At 47.7% G+C, this 14103-nt stretch overlaps 1 protein-coding gene across 2 annotated transcripts in view; it reads right to left on the bottom strand.

Moving 5' to 3' along the window:
• The window catches only part of DYRK1A (dual specificity tyrosine phosphorylation regulated kinase 1A), a 71257-nt gene extending 57917 nt beyond the window's left edge, over positions 1-13340 (bottom strand). Inside the window, exon 1 of one of the 2 annotated variants that reach the window (XM_069011601.1) lies at positions 13109-13340. The gene's annotated coding sequence lies outside the window, so the exon portion shown is untranslated. Of the gene's footprint in view, positions 1-12600; positions 13010-13108 lie in introns of those variants that run through there. The other variant, XM_069011431.1, reaches the window with a different exon arrangement.
• Positions 13341-14103: the final 763 nt, after the last annotated feature.

The following is a 14103-nucleotide window of genomic DNA, read 5'->3' as shown; positions in this document are numbered from 1 at the left end:
AGGTTTTAGTGTTTAAAATGGGGTTTTCCTACTGGGGAAGAGAAAGGAGAAAGAACAAGCAACTGAGCAAGTGACAATAAGAGAGGTGCTGGAAATGACCTGGGAGAAAAAGGGCACAAGCAGAAGTTAGAAAATTTTTAAAAAGGAGAGGAAGAACTCGATGAGAAGCACAAGGGAAAAGAGAGCAAGAAGAGAAGCCTCAGGAGCGAGGAGGAGAGCTGGAGCCAAAACTCATTCCCAAGTGACGGCTGTGGTAGCTCGTGCTGGGAGCGCACACGCAGGGCAGCATCCGAGCGGGAATGCCGAGCGGAGAGCTCAGAAGTTTGAGACAGCAGAAAGTCAGAGAGTGAGGAGGGGAGAGAGACTCACAGAAGGATGATTTACTACAGGAGGGGTGGCAAGAATTCCTGGGAATGATGTTTCCCATTAAGTGACAGTGGTGTCAGGACCAGTTAACCAAGCCCTGCCTCTGCTCCTGTCCACCCACACAGCCCATTCCACGAGCCCGTGTGCCGGCTCTGGGACCGGAGCTGCTGCAGCGTAACCCGATTCCCTGCCCCCGCACACACCCCACTGGTAAAAATATAAAATTATGTATTTCAGCCAACTCACTCTGCAAGCCTGATTCACTGGTTGGGCTTACAAACAGCTGTGCCAACACAAAGCAGGTGGGAACAGGCAGCCCGAAGGGAGGGAAGGGGAGCTGCTCAAGGGGTCACTGCCTTCAAAGAACTCCTGGTTGCACTCTGCCTCGGAACAACTCTTCCAACAATTTCCCTCCAAGTGCTTCCATGATCTACACCCTGTGCAGGAACTTCCCATCGGTTTGCCAACACTTGCAACACATGCAGAACATCATCAAGTTCCCATGCCCCACACTAGTAGATGAAATACAAAACCAGTTCTTTCTTGTCATCTATATGCTTCTTTTGTATCAATTATTTGAAGTTGGGCATAGGTACAGATTTGGGGAGAGCAAGGTCATTTTCATCAGCCCCAGGAAAACATGGATAGGTCTGGGTGGGTGGAAGGAAAAAGGGGCAGAAAACCAATGATCCTTGTGTTTTTCTCTGAATATCCTGTTCTTGCTGGGCTGCCCTTCAGCAGCCTCTCAGCACTGGAATGATGTACCAGCCTATGGCCTTATCTCATTCTAGAAGACTGAACTGATCTGGCTGAAAAAGAGATAATGAAGTCTTCTCAAATTTCCCCCAAATTTAAGAGGGTGTAGCAGCAGAAGAGCAGCAGTTCCAATCTCTATTTCCCAGCTCCAGTCACTTTGCTTCCCTCCACTGCCAGCACTACAGCAGTGTCTAGGGCTCTGTCACAAGTTTGGTCAGCTGAAACTAGAACACATTATTATTGTAAAAGAGTTTTATTTAAGACATTTAACCAATTTTCCCTCTAAAATCCAAGCAAACTCAAGCACAGAGAAGGGTGGATGGGTCACACACCCTGTGGACATGGGCCCAGGTAACCCTTTGTTCCCCAAACTGGTCACTCCCTAAGGCTCAGAACTCAGCCCTACCAGAAAGGTTGGAGATTCTGGACTGACAACATGGAGCTGTGGCTGTCTCATCCCTGGAAGTGTCCAAGGCCAGGTTGGATGGGGCATAGAATAACCTGGGATAGGGGAAGGTGTCCCAGCCATGGCAGGGGGTTGGAATGACACAATCTTTAAAGTCCCTTCCAATCCAAACCATTCCATGATTCCATGTTTCAATCACAGAAAGTGGGCAAATCCCATAAATGCCTCCTTCCTTATGAAAGAAGTTGCATAAATGTCATTTCCACTGACGTTCATGTTTATTCATTGCACAGATGCTTCTCATGTGCACCAGGAGAGCACACAGAAAACAAGCTGTCCAGTCAATATCACTATCCCCAAAATGATACCATTTACTGAAATACCCCATCACTTTTCCCAAAATTGAGGTATGCAGATCAAATGGGAAAAGAGACTGCAAACTAAAAATCAGCTTTTTTTTTTTAATACAAACTCTGTTTGGGAAAAACAAGTTCAAAGTCTAATTCCCCCAAATTTCCAACCAAATCCTAAGTTCCTTGAGCAGACCTCTATGTGGATGTGCTGAGTCACTCTCCAACCTTAAGAGGCTGCTTCTCCAAGTTACAAAGCACTCAGAATACAAACTCCAGGCAAATGAAACTGCAAATGCAAAGAGCATCCTGCTATTAAAGCATCAGACACGGAAACCCTTCAGCTCAGCTCCGCCCGCTGCGTCACCCGCTGACTTTGGGCTGTCACCCGGTGACTTTGGGCTGTCACCCAGTGACTTTGGGCTGTCACCCAGTGACTTTGGGCACTCACTGGGTGACTTTGGGCACTCACCCAGTGACTTTGGGCACTCACTGGTGACTTTGGGCACTCACCAGGTGACTTTGGGCACTCACTGGGTGACTTTGGGCTGTCACCCAGTGACTTTGGGCACTCACCCAGTGACTTTGGGCACTCACCAGGTGACTTTGGGCTGTCACCCAGTGACTTTGGGCACTCACCCAGTGACTTTGGGCACTCACCAGGTGACTTTGGGCTGTCACCCAGTGACTTTGGGCACTCACTGGTGACTTTGGGCACTCACCAGGTGACTTTGGGCACTCACCCAGTGACTTTGGGCACTCACCCAGTGACTTTGGGCACTCACTGGGTGCCTTTGGACACTCACTGGGTGACTTTGGGCACTCACCCGCTGACTTTGGGCACTCACCCAGTGACTTCGGGCACTCACCAGGTGACTTTGGGCACTCACCGGGTGCCTTTGGGCACTCACTGGGTGACTTTGGGCACTCACCCGCTGACTTTGGGCACTCACCCAGTGACTTCGGGCACTCACCAGGTGACTTTGGGCACTCACCGGGTGCCTTTGGGCACTCACTGGGTGACTTTGGGCACTCACCCGCTGACTTTGGGCACTCACCCAGTGACTTTGGGCACTCACCAGGTGACTTTGGGCACTCACCCCCTGACTTTGGGCAGTCACTGGTGACTTTGGGCACTCACCCAGTGACTTTGGGCTGTCACCCAGTGACTTTGGGCACTCACTAGTGACTTTGGGCACTCACTGGGTGACTTTGGGAACTCACTGGGTGACTTTGGGCACTCACCGGGTGACTTTGGGCACTCACTGGGTGACTTTGGGCACTCACCCAGTGACTTTGGGCAGTCACTAGTGACTTTGGGCACTCACTGGGTGACTTTGGGCACTCACCCGGTGACTTTGGGCACTCACTGGTGACTTTGGGCACTCACTTCACCTTTTGGCTTTCACTCCCTTGCTGGAGAGCAGCTCAGGGAGTTCTTTATCTCATGCTGTCTGCATGGAAAGCACATGAAGCTCTACAAAATGCCAAAAATCCCTGAATCCCTTCTCCTCACCCTAAAGAACAGGAGCTCAGTGCCTTAGGTCAGGCTGTCAATAGGATACAGAAAGTTTGGGTGGATGGGGGTTTTCTGTATGTTAGATTCCAATCACTGAAAAACTTTACCATGGGATGCTGGAAAAATCCATTCGATTTTACTTGATTCAGATACTAAAATGCAGTATGAGAAAAGTCCCACACCTAAAACCAAGTGGGGGGTCTGGAGCAATTACTAACCTAAAAAAATTAAATTTATATATTTAGTACAGGATAAAAGATGGTTCACACCACCAAAAGCAAGAGATAATTCTCCCATTTTTGTCGGTTCTTGAGTGCTTGACTTAGTTTGGGATTTTTTACGGAAATAAATTAATAAAGTCAAGTGTAACTCCACAGAGACGATTGAAATGTTGGAAGGAAGACCATGCTTCCAACCTATGAAATATAATCCATACCAGTTTTCTCAAATACATCAAGGAAGTTTATGTATTTGGCACTGTCAAGTAGGGGGTTCAGAGGTTTCAGAACACACATAATGACTAACATGAAACTTAGAAATTGCATTCTGGGCCCACTGGGTGATTGCTAAAAATGTGTCTTCAGCCTCACCTCAAACCACAGCCCTCAGATTCTTTTGTTCTATGCAAACAAAAATCATGCAAAGATGCAAATTAAGATTTGTTTTTTAAAGTAGCAGCGGTCCAGAGGAAGAAAATAACAGCAAAGCAGTTAAAGAAAACTATCAGAAAATATCAAGGGACCTTTCTTCAAATATGGAAGTCTGAACATTAAATTCTTCATCCCATGTTCAGACTCTTGTATGGAAATAATCACATATTCTCACATTTCAATAAAATTAGGTAGGAACTACAAGACCCAAAATCTTAACAAAGGAGTGAGGCCAACACTTTTACAAAAATACTGGGTTACACTCCGCAGGCCTAGGATTATACTTCTGAGGTAGAAAAAAGAGAGCGATAAATATTTTAAAAATGAGGAATGACATAAGGACGGTCAGTTAAGTCCCCCCTCTCTCTTAGCAGATTTTGGAAATACACATTAAAGGACAGCAAATGTAAGCTGAGGAAATCTTTGTCGCACACACGAAAAATTATTTACTAATCTCAATCAGAACATGTTCCTGATTTAAAAAAAATAAAAAAATAAGAGCTAGAAGTTATTACATTGGACAGAAAGGGGGGAATAAAAGAAAGGAAAAATAACCCAAAAGAACCACCCCAAGACCCAAAACCTTCTGTGCCTCAGAATGTAAGCCTACCATGAATTTCTCTGTACCAAGAGGAGACTTAATGACATGAACGACTCCAATGTGGTCCTTCTTTTAAGTTTGTTTTAATAAACATTTAGAGCTGACAGAGGTTTGGTTTTGTGCTGTGGAATCGCAGCCCCACACCCTGCCCCTGCCAGCCTGTCCCCACACAGATGAGGGCCCAGCCTGCTCAGAGGTCACTGCTCATCTCCCGTGTTTCCAAACCAAAGCACCACGTGCGCGCGCTGGCAGCACGTCAGGAGACCTCGGAAAAATGTCACTTTGTCACATATGGACATTCCTTCCTCCACACACAAAACACAGGGCTCAGTGGGCCTGTGGCACTCCATCTTTTAGATTTCACTTCATTATAACAGCAGCTAAACTGAAACAGATTTTAAAATAAATCTGTACAATTGAAGTGGCATTTTTGTAAGTTTTGCAGGAGGGGGTGATTCCAAGATGCAACACTGGAACCTTGTGAACTGTAAGCAGAACTTGTTTTCTCATTTCTTGAAATAACTGGGTGCTGATTAAGAACATCCAGCAGAAAACTAGAATTAAATACTTGCTTTATGCAGGTGTAATACAACCATTATACAATAGTTACACAACTCTTTCTTTGCATAACAGGAAGAGAAAAAAGTGGGGTTTTTAAACCAGGTTTCAGAAGAGAGAACTTGATAACACCACAGCTTGGCCAACTGGTTTTCCTTGCTTTATTGGCTTCTGCAATAAATTAAATGGAAATATTCTAGCAAAAGCTTGGTTTTTGGTTTACTGTGTGGCAATAATCAAGTAAATGGGCACTGAGTAGAACCTTCAAACCCACTTCTGGAAATCTGTGTCCAATTCTAACGGTTCCTTACAGGAGAAAAGCATTCCATTAAGTTTCTGGTGCCCATCACATGAAGCAAAGACCTGTTGACTCCAGAATGAGACCCAAAGCAGTCAGAGTTGTCAACAAGCACCAAGGAAGGCAGTGAAGAGCCTGTGCTCCATCTGTCTCCACCTGTGCTACTGGATTTCTCAAGGTTTCAACACTGAGCTCATAAAGTTTTAAAATGTCCATGCTGTGAACATGACTCTGGCTAATTTAACTCCACAGAGATACATAAATGAATGTTGTGATGGGTCAAAGACTGCAAGGCTCACATGGACACTGCACTGCAATCGTGGCCATGTGCTGTGGAAAACACACAGCTGAGAACATCCCCAGACCAACCCTACAAGGACAAAAGATCAACCTTCCTGAAGGACAGCATCAGAGAGGCGATTTCCATTCACACCTCCAGATCATGAGGTTTTAGACCTTCTATCATTAAGTTTTTGTACAGCAGACTATCAAATTACAATAATTACCAGAACTCACAACCTCTTTATTTACCAGAAGAAAACTCAAACCACAAACACATGGATTTCCTCAAAGCTGCACCAGAAATGCCGTAGAGGAGCATGAGAGGAATGGACAGGGATCTCCACATCAGGAAATCTGACACAGAAAGAATACTTACTCTGTGCTGCAAATACAAACCAAAACGGAAATCAAATCCCAAGAAAGGTCTCTGATTAATACAAACCCAAGCAATTCTTAATTGTATAAAAACTTCACCTGTATAACACAGTATTTTACAGTCTTCACTCAGACTTCAACTGACTCATTTGTGATGCTGTCTCTAGTAGAGATAGTTCACAAAAGACATCAATTCACTTCAAAATTAAGCTCTATAATTAAGTTTATAATTAAACTTTATAATTAATAAATATATACTAAGCTTATTAAAAATAATAAACCACCACAGAAAGTATGAGGAGCTACAAGTCATTCCAAGTGCAGCTGTAGTAACTGGGTAGTTGCAGGGTAGTTACTGCTACCCCAGCATTGCACCTACTGCTGCCTCTCATTTTGGGGCAAAGAGCTGGGAAAGTCTGTAGCCTTTGGTTAGAGCTTGACTTCAGCAAAAGTTTAAAAACTCTGCCAGTGACAGGGACAAGAGGACCAAGGACACCCTCAGCAAGTGACAAGACACGGAGCTGTGTGGAGTAGACACACCCTGGAGAGGAGGGGTGGCATCCAGAGGGAGGGACCTGGACAGGCTGGAGAGGTGGGGCTGTGAGAACCTCATGGAGTTCAGCAAGGCCAAGAGCCGAGGTCCTGCACCTGGGATGGGGAATCCCAAGCACAAACCATGCTGGGAGGGGAATGGGTGGAGAGCAGCCGTGGAAAGGAGGACTGGGGATGTTGGCTGGTGAGAAGCTCAGTGTGTGTTCTTAGCCCAGAATCCCCCATGCCCTGGGCTGATCCCACAGCCTGGGCAGCAGGGAAGGGATTGGGATTCTGCTCCTGTGCCCTGCTCAGGTGAGAGCCCACCTGCAGAGCTGCCCCAGCCCTGGGGCCCAGCACAGGGAGGACGTGGAGCTGCTGGAGAGAGGCCAGAGGAGGCTCCAGGATGAGCAGAGGGATGGAGCAGCTCTGCTGGGAGGAAAGGCTGCCAGAGCTGGGATTGTTCAGCCTGGAGAGGAGAAGCTTTGGGGTGACCTCAGGGTGGCCTTGCAGGGCCTGAAGGAAACCCAGGAGAGCTGGAGAGGGACTTGGGACAAGGGATGGAGGGCCAGGAGCCAGGGAATGGCTTCCCAGTGCCAGAGGGCAGGGCTGGATGGGAGATTGGGCAGGAATTGTTCCCTGGCAGGGTGGGCAGGCCCTGGCACAGGGTGCCCAGAGCAGCTGGGGCTGCCCCTGGATCCCTGGCAGTGCCCAAGGCCAGGCTGGACATTGGGGCTTGGAGCAACCCGGGACAGTGGGAGGTGTCCCTGCCCATGGCAGAGCTGGCAGTGGATGGGCTTTAAGGTTCCTTCCAGCCCAAACCATTCTGTGATTCCATAAAAAATCTGATTTTATTGGGAAGACAGAGATCCATAGGTGCAATCACACACACATCCAGCATTTGCAGGAATGCTCCTTTTCCTGCCCAGGGCCTGCCATAACAATCTCAGCTTCTGAATGCACACTCTGACATTGACAGGAAAGTCAACCCAAGTACAAGAGCACGGAATTCTAAGCTTAGGAACATCTGATCATGGTAAAAAATGGGCATTAAGCTGTTATTCCACAACACTGACCCAATGTTTGTAGTATTTATGAGTAACTTCTATAGAAATGAAAACTACCGAGATCTTGTAACAGTAACAAAGAAATCAATGTATTTCAAACACTAACTCTGGCACAGCATTAAATTAATGCCTAATTATCCACAAGTTGGAAAGAATAACAGTAAAGAAGCCAGAATCAGACATGATCCTGGAAAGTTACTGAGCTTCCAGTATCAATCAGATTTTGAAAGAGTGTATGGAAGTTGATTTGTCTGTGACCACACACACCCCCTCTATGTATTTAATGCATAAGTTCTGATAAAACTGCATTTAAAAACAAGAATATATGTGGTTATACAGCTGGAAGCAGGGAAAAAGCTGTAGTTACAACCAGACAGAGCAGAGATCAGTGTGAGGGAACTCACAGTGACCAGGAAAATACAGAACTGAGGAAGTACCAACACATTCCCTTCCCTGACAATATTTCTCTCCTCTTTTAACCCCTTCCTCGAGTTTTAACTCAAACTGGTATCAGGGGCACAAAACTCTATAAAGAACATGCTGGATGTTCCAACAGGCCCAAAGTTAATGAGTTATTAACAATTTACGGAGTTCACAGAAGCACAGATTACGAGCTGAACACAAACAGGGAAAGGGGATTTGGACTGAAATGTGTTTGAAGGCAGGAAACCACAAAACCAGTGAACAGGTTTCTGGGACACTAGGATTTAAAAGTTTCACTGGCAAGTTCAATTTAAACATTAAAATTATTTAGCTATGATTTAGTCAAGTAGTCATCCTACTGACTTGATTTTTTTCCAGTATCTCAAGAAAATTCACTCTCAATTTTTTCCCATTGTATTTTGAAGGAACGACTCTGCCATCAGAAATATATTTGTACATTTCCATCCCTCTCTTATTTCACCATCCAAACAGTTACTAAAAAGAAAGAGGAAACTTTTCAACACAAAGAGGTATTAATGTATTATTAACTATTCCTTTAACTGACTCACAACACAGTCTATTTTTATTTGCCTCTGGGGGAAAAGAAAGGGGGGGAAAAAAAAGAATACTTGGAGGCTTTGGAACTTTATGTAACACATCAATTGAAAGCTTGGTCTCTCACAGCTGGAACAAAACTGACACTTAATAGAGTTAATTTTACTTTCATTTACTCAGTTTCACTTTCAGGTATTTGGTGCTAACCAGACCCTGGAAACTTTGCATGGAGAATGTTTACAAATAGGTGTCAGCTCGTGGTATTTCAGTTACAGAACCATTTCCCTCTTTTGCAAAATTCAGAGCTGGGATTTAACTGATTTTGTCTTCACACAGGGGAACTGAACCAGCACCAGTTTTCCCACTGTATGGATGCAAGCAGAGCTGACTGGGAACTGTCTCCCATATTTCCCTGGCCCTTCAGTGGGGATTCTCCCTGAAAATCGTAAGGGCAGGACACTTTGGAATAAATAAGGAGATGATAAAGCCAGTGTCTTTCAAACTGAGCCATAACTAAGGGTTAGGACAAACCAGACGCCAGTTCTGAAGGAATTAAATCCATTAGTACCAGCAAAGGCAGTCCAGTTATTTTTCCAGTCATGCTTGGATAAATGAGAATCAAATGCAGAATTTTACCTTCCTTCCCCAAAAGAGGAAAAGATGGATAAAACCACGGATAATCACTGCAATTCTACTGGTATATTGTGTCACCTTGAAGGGCCAGCACTGGGTAACTCCACATATCGAACATGTCTTTGTGGAAGTAACAATTCCTAATTTTCCAAAGTTTCTCTAGTGTTTTTAAGCCATCCAAAGACTACAGTTCCCATAAGCCTCCTCTTGAAGTACCCATGGAGGTGAGGAAGGAAAGGAAGAGCATCCCCCTTCTCTTGATTACTTCTTTCTCCCCTCGGAAGCTCACAAGAAAAGCAGTTTGCTCAGAGAGGTTTTTGGTATTATTTCAAATAGTCTTAGAGCAAAAAAGAACTCTCACTGCATAAACATCAGACTTCTTCAAGTCTGAGTAGCAAGAAATTTATTACATAATTTTTTTTGTAACTACCAGCCTCTTAGTAAAGAAGAGATGAAACTGTAAACTCAACAAATAATGTATTGTACTCAGTCATAAAGACAAAAGCAGCAGTTCTCTGTAAATAATCCTATTCTACAACAACAGATCTATTTACAAAAGGATTTCAGAAGTTATACAAGTCTCCCGTGCTCCCATAAAACAAAGGTATCAGAAAGTTTTGTACTTCAGTGTGGGGAACAGCTCTCCAAATGGCATTCAAAATTACCAGAAAGGCTAAACAGATACCAGGCTGCAGTTCTCACTCAACAACACAAGTTGTCACCATAACTTTCAACCTGCAGTCCCTCAGCCAGGGTTAAGAACACCTGACATGAAGAGGTTTTAAGAGGAATGCCCAAAAGATAATCTAATTATAGCAACAAAAAGTGCTTTTTTTGGTACCAGTAGGTTTTAGTCTTCAAATCAGCACCCATCTGAGCTCAGATGAAGCTGTGAAATGCCTGCATGGCAAATAAAGGCTCCGTTTTTTGCGTGTTTTTTCTTTTCACATACCATCTGAGCAGGTGGTCCAGTTTCAAGCATGACTTTAAGATGTGGTACATGTAAGCAAGTCTGTCCTAATTAAATGTCACTTGAAAAGCTCCGACAAGGCACAGTTTTTCCTGGACACCAGTGGTGTTCTGCTACTTTGTTTAAACTATCAACCAGTTTGCACAAGTCACTGATGGCCATCGCGTGCTCATTCCCAGTCTGCACAACCCCACAGACTTCCAAAATGGATAAATTCCCCGTCAGCCCCTCGTTATTTCACACAAGCAAGAGAATCCTGCCCATAAATCGGCACTGAAACGGAGAACTCTTGGCTGCTATCAGGTAAAATTATCCTTGTCACTGTCCAGCGTGGGGGAGGGGATGCCAATGACAAGTCCTAAATCCACCCAAGTATTGATCCAGGAACTGTAACACTTGCTGCTCCTGTAACCAACTGGCTTCCCTACCTGTGAGCCTGGAAACAATGTCAAACTATTGACCTATTGCCCTCCTGGCTTAAGAAAACCCTGCTCGCTCTTCAATTTTGAACAAGATATACTTGCCTTACCCAAGGAATATTCCAAACCCATGAATTAAACTCAATAAGCTTCATAAACTTGGACAGAATTTTTAATTCACAGCAGAAAATGTAAATTTAACACTTCACACACATATTCTACTTCAGACTGCAAATAAAAACAGTCTAGTTCTAAATAATTCATGTAAGCCAAAAACATGAAGCGTAGCCTACAAAAGTATCTATATATACACACACCAAATATATATAGATAATAGTTAACAAATACTAGCTCAGAGTTATTTTCAGTGTTATTATTCTAATTCTATAAAGTATAATTAATTTTCCAAAAATACCCAACCTACAGAGGTTGGGGGAAGGGAGGCGTGGAGAAAGAGAGAAACAAGTTTACCCAAACTTTTCAGGGCTGCAGACTATTCCAAGGAGGGAAGTTAAATTCTGCTTGGTTACAAGCAGGGGATTAAACACTACCAGAAACTAAATGTTTGCTAATTTATCACCAGATACCATCTATGTGTTCTTCAACTTCACACACCTTTCTTAAGGAAGAGGTAAGGAAATACCAAGAAGATAATAAAAAAAGTTGTTAACTTGTACAAATCCAGGCCCCCATGAAACTCCATCCACCTCAGTGTGACTGCAAGCACCTCCTGGCAAAAGTTAACAGCACACTCTCATTCGGATTCAACCAGGATGGTTGTCAAAAACACGCTTGTCGATTTATTTGGGAGTCGGTTACTCTGTCTTTGTTGATTTTAAGTAACAATAAATGTTTACTTCCCCCGATGGCTGTGGAGTAATAGGAGAACTAAGAAACAGCAGCAATCTAGATACATGATCAAAGAACCCCTACGTGGTCTTTGGACGGGCTAAACCCAAAACTTCAAAGCCGACTGAAATTCAAAAACACGCCAATTTCTAAATTTCGAATTCCAGGACTTTTAAATGCGTTTTGTGATCCCGCGGCGGCGGGAGGGAACTCTGGCCACTCCAGAGGAGCACCCTATCCGAAGAGGGCTCCAATTCCTCCCGCAACACAAAGCTGAATCCCTAAAAGGCTGCGGCTAGCTATTAAAATATGGAATCAGGGAATCATTAATGATGGAAAAGACCTCCGAGATCATTGAGTCCAACCTACGGCCACCTTGTCAACCAGAACCATGGCACCGAGAGCCACGTCCAGCCTTTCCTTAAAGACCTCCAGGGACGGTGCCTCCACCACCTCCCTGGGGAGTGTCTGTGTGTCCCTGTCTGTCCCTGTGCCTGTGTGTCCCTGCGTGTCCCTGTGCCTATTCCCAACGCTGCTCCCTCCTCCTCCCCACCCCCACCGAAGGGATGACAGGCACCTCGCTCAGGTAACTCCTTCCCCATCTCCCTCCACCTTCCCCACCCGCCCCACCGGCCCCTCACAGGTGCCGGGGCATCCCAATCCTCCCCTACAACAGGTGATGCTCCAAGTCCTGCCGCCCTCCTCGCCGCCAGCCCGGCCCGAGCCCTCGCACCCGCCCACCGCAGGGCGTTGCGCATAACACCGAGAAGCTCCGGGCGAGCTCCCTTCCTCCATCGCCGCTCCCAAGGCCCGGGAAGCCACAGCCGCGCTCCAAGGGGAAAAAGGCCGCGGGCTGCGGAGGGGCGGGCGGGGATGGATCCCGGCCCTGCCGCCGCTCCCGCTCTAAGATGGCAGCGAAGCGCTGCGGCCCCTCCGCCGCGGGCCCGGGCGAGGCGGCCCCGGCTCGTCCCGCGGTGCAGCGTCTCACTCACCCGTGCGGCGGCTTCTCCCGGGGCGAGGCCTCTCCCTCCGCGGGGCGAGCGACGGGCGCGTCCTCCCGCTCTTCCCCGGGGGCCTCGGCGGCGGCGGCGCCTCCTCCTCCCTCGGGCCGCGGGTCTGCCCGCGGTGGGAAGGGGAGCCCGGGCGGCCCGGCGGGTCCCCGGCCGGGCTCTGGGTGTTCGCTGCCCTCACAAAATGGCGCGCGGTCCAAACCTGCGCAGCGCCCGGCGGCGGCTCGGCCTCGCCTCGGCTCGGCTGCGATCGGCGGCCTGAGCCCCGGCCGGGAGCGCGGGGACAGCGGCGGGGGGAGCGGGAGGAGCGGGAGGAGGAGGAGGAGGAGAAGGAGGAGGAGGAGGGGATGGGGGGAAGCGCAGCGCCGTACCGAGCCCCCGGGAACTCCTCGCTCCCTCCCTCCCTCCCCCGCCTGCCAGCCGCTACCTCCTCCCCCTCCCTCCCTCCCCACCCGCTCCTCCTTCCCTCCCTCCCTTCTTCCTCACGAACCGGCTTCGCTTCCCGCACTGCCGCCGCCGCCTCAAGCCCGGCCGCGCATCCCCGGCGGGACCCTCGGAGCGCACTTTTTTTGCGTCCCTTCTTTTCCTTTTCCTTTCGCGGTGGAGGTCGGAAGAAGGAGAAGGAAAAAAAAAAACTTTAAAAAAAAAAAATCAAGCCCCGAGATTCTGGCGGGAATGGAGCGCTTTGCTCTTGTTTTTTTTAAGTATTATTTCGTTTTATTTTAATCTTTTATATTTTTTTGAATTTAAAAAAAAAAAAAAAACCAACTGACAAAATGGCGGCGGGGCGAGCCTGTTGCCGTGGCAACTGTCAATCACCCGCGGCCGGGCGGGAGACGGCGCTGACGTGGGGAGGCAAGGGCGGGCCGCGCTCGCCATGGCAACGGCTCCTTCCCCCTCCTTCCCGATCCATGCCCGCCCGCCCTCCGGCGTGTGACGGTGTCGGCGGCGCTGCGGGCCGGGATGGCCCCGGCGGGGCGGGGAAGGGGAGCGGCCGCCATTGCCGGTGAGGGGGAACCCGGCGGCTGAGGCGGTGCCGGCCCCGGCCCGCAGGGGGCGCCGGGAGCGCGAGGCCGAGCCCGCCGGGGCTTCCCGCCCGCCGCCTGTGGGGAGGGATAGGGCCGGGCACGGCCCCCTCGGAAGCCGAGGTGTTCCCGAAAAACCGTTCAAAAAAGGCACTGGAAGTAGCCCGGAGTGGAAGTCTCGATCTGGTGAGAGAAGGCTGCTTTCCCCTTCTCTCGGAATTGCGTCCACGGGTCTTTCTTGACCCGATCAAAAATATCCCCCCAAAAAACGAGTTGGAAGATGTGCTAAAATTCGTCCGGTGTGGGAGCACCGATCTGCTGGGGGAGTCACAGAATTCTGGAGGGTTTCTTTCCCCTCAGAATTGCATCCAGGGGTCTTTCTCATCCCCTCAGAAAATCAGTAGATTATCCAAGTACAAGTCAAAAAACGCACTAAAAGTCACCCGGTGTGGGAGCCTTG

This window comes from Aphelocoma coerulescens, chromosome 1, assembly GCF_041296385.1.
Source record: "Aphelocoma coerulescens isolate FSJ_1873_10779 chromosome 1, UR_Acoe_1.0, whole genome shotgun sequence".
NCBI lineage: Eukaryota > Metazoa > Chordata > Aves > Passeriformes > Corvidae > Aphelocoma > Aphelocoma coerulescens.
This window is presented reverse-complemented; position numbering and strand designations above follow the sequence as displayed.